Source organism: Echiichthys vipera (genome assembly GCF_963691815.1).
Source record: "Echiichthys vipera genome assembly, chromosome: 16".
In the NCBI taxonomy this organism is placed as follows: Eukaryota; Metazoa; Chordata; class Actinopteri; order Perciformes; family Trachinidae; genus Echiichthys; species Echiichthys vipera.
Window position 1 is genome coordinate 15,806,752 of NC_139841.1, and position 3,354 is coordinate 15,810,105.

The window sequence follows — 3,354 nt, forward strand, 5'->3', positions numbered from 1 at the left end:
GAAAAAGAAAGGTCATAATAAGGGTCATTTGCTAGACTACAAGCAGAGCAGGAACAGTTTCTACTTGCTATTAGTCAAAAAGGGAAGTTTATTTATGACCATTACTGGCAAAAGTGCTCGCCGATTCCAGTAACATTTGATTAAAAGTTTTTTTTTCTTTTATTTCAGTATGTTCTCCATTCTCCAGTAATTGGAGCATTTTGCCTTATCTCACAAAATGTAGTGCATAAGTGATTCAGCTCTTCATTCAGTCAGCATGATATCCTGTACTATGAATGTTTGACTCATTTTTCACCCACGCCTATTCCAACATTTGAAACATAATTTCCCCGATTGTGTTTTTCCACTGCAATACTCAGCATGTTGTCTCCTTTCTCTATTTCTGTATAAGGTTTGTTTTACCATATCAATTGGGACTAAAGACTAACTGTGAGGCAGAATGGATCGTTAGTGTGGTTGACATATGTTGCAGGTAATAGCATATAATGCCAAGTAGAGAATGGCAGAGGCATGACGAGGGAATACTGGATCCAGAAAATGTTATACGGTCCGTATAGAAGAGAAGCTTGTACGTTGCATCGTAAGCAGGTATAGCATTTTTTTTTCATATGCTACAGACCTGTTTGTATGATTTAATCTTCTGTAAAATATTAATATTACACCTGCCAATATTACACCTGCCAATATTACACGTGATCATGTTTTACTGTTTTGTTTTCAAAGTGGAGGAACAGCTTTTGGTTATTCAGGAATGACTTCCTCCCACTTATTCTTGAGAACTACTGCAGAAACTGCTTGTCCATTGTTTTGTTTATTTTTTTTGCTTTGCTCAGCAAGTTAATGCCTACATCCTTTAATCTGCAGTCGCAGCTGTGATGATTACACCGTCTTTCTTCCGTTTGTCCATGTGAACGGTTTGAAAATTAGACATCCAGGCGTATTTTATCAGTCATTTACGTGAAGAGGAACAGAAACCGTGCCATAAAAGAATCATTTGTTCAAATAGTCCATATTCCAGTGTGTAATGTTTGATCTGTGGAAGTTTACTGCTGGTCCTCGTGACTGCTACTACGGTCATATATGCCTCTCTTCCTAGATCACAAAATGTCATTATTATGCACAGACATGATGCACCATAACCACAGCTATTTGAACGTTATCAAACATGGTAGGGCTGAGTTAGTTCAGACAACATCTCTTGGAACTGTACATCCTGAAGTTTACAGTAAGAAATCTGAATCATGGGGAATACTGAATGTGTTGCGACATTTTGGAAAAGATGACTGTTGGGCATACAAGCATGGACCGAAGAGAAGTGGTTCATGATGCAAAAGGGTTTTGAAGTTTACATACTTGTTTAATCAAACATAAAATCTTTTCACTACTGGATCTATCTTACTAAAGACAAACTGAACTCATGACAGCAGCGTTTTCCCCTCAATTAACAAGTAGTTAGGATTTATTTAGTTAATGTTCTTATTTTATACTGTATCTTTGACTTAAGTCACTATATTTAAATAGAAAAAGAATAATAAAATGTTTCAGTCCCTGCCTACATCATAGTCTCACTAGATGGTGCCATCATCCTTTCCATGCAGGCTCAGTGTGAGAGCTGTACAAGGTTTTTGATACTGAATCCATAAAATTGTGTTTATTTAACTGGAATTAAATGTCACAAGGCAAAGACACACTTACAAAAAGCAGCTTTCTTTTTTTGCTGGCATTTTATAAAAGGGAAGGTTCTAATGTGGCAACTGTTTCATACATTTTCTTCACTGTCTATGGTTTGTCATCTTATTATGGTGGCTTTGATGTCTATTTTATTGCTTCTTATTCTGTCTTATCTTCAAAATGTACTTAGAAGCTACTGTCCAGACCAGAATACTGTAGTAGTAGCAGCAGCAGCAGCACTTAAACATTTCAGTGCAACTTTCAACTATTTATTTTTATGCTTATCCACTGCTTCAAGTTTCAAAGGTGTATTAATTAAAGATTCTGTGGCAAAAACACAACTGCTTCGTCTTACCATCACCCACCTACCTATCCACACGCACACGCACACGCACACGCACACGCACACGCACACACACACTTAAAATGAAAGTTAACCCCATCAAAAAGGACGGTCTCCAACATGCACGGCCCCCATTTCCTCCTTCAACTTCAACCTCCCAGACCAAAGAGGCGGTTTCATCATTTGGTAATTAATATTCTGGGGAAGAGGAGGAGAGCATCGGGAAACAATTATTCAATAATGTATGGATGTAAGTGCACACTGTGTCCACACAAAAACACATGCATGCACAAGCACATATATATCACCATGATCGACTCTTCCTCTCGTCAAAGATCAGGTTACTCTCATACATGTAACACAACTGAATGTGATGAATGCGTTGGGCGGAGGGTAAACTATTGTCTGGTGTAACTTCTGCTCTTATGCAGCGAACAGGTAATGCTAGTTAGCATAGGTCGATACACTGATGCACCACGTGACACAACTTCAACGATATGTTTCAGTTTGTCATGATTGACATAATTATGCTTTAAAGAATATATATTAAAAAATATAGACAGGCAATAGAGGGAATAGAGGTTAAAAATAGGCGGATTATAAACATTTTAAACAGACAGGAAAGGACAAGATATAAAAAAAACATGTTATATAAGAAATAACATTTTATAATATCAAATAATATGCATAAAAGTGCATAAGACATGCTATGATTACTTTTTTCATCTGAACAGCTGATTATGGCAAAAGATAAGCCTGGAAGAAGATCTGACATAATGTGACATGAGAATATATATATATATATATATATATATATATATATATATATATATATATATATATATATATGGTAGTTGGGATGCATACACGCGAAGCCCTTCAAAATGGTCTCATTGGTGAAAGGTGACATGCAAATATATAGACTGTCTATTTTCGAGATAAAGTAAATAGTAATTATGTACTTATTTCAGTGCAAAAGCAGTGAAATGGATCAATGTCATATTTCTATGCTCCAACTTGGTAGTTAGCTGGATTTCAAAGTGGCTTTGTGGTTAGATTCCCGTTGCATATAAGTCACAGGTTTGCTCTCTACAACAGCTTTCACTCTAAAATAATGGTAAAACCCACACATGCTCATACTACGGTATTTAAGAGCATGACCTCAAATCAAATACACAAAATGTAAGTGCAAAAAAGCATGCTGGTTAAAAATGTGTGCAATGGTTTGTATTAAATTACAGACTTTTCCCCTTTACTACTGAGCATGTACGGCAGAGTGAGGGGAGGATGGGGTATGGTGGGGTGGCATTGTGTTGATTTATGCCAAAAGGATGCCACAC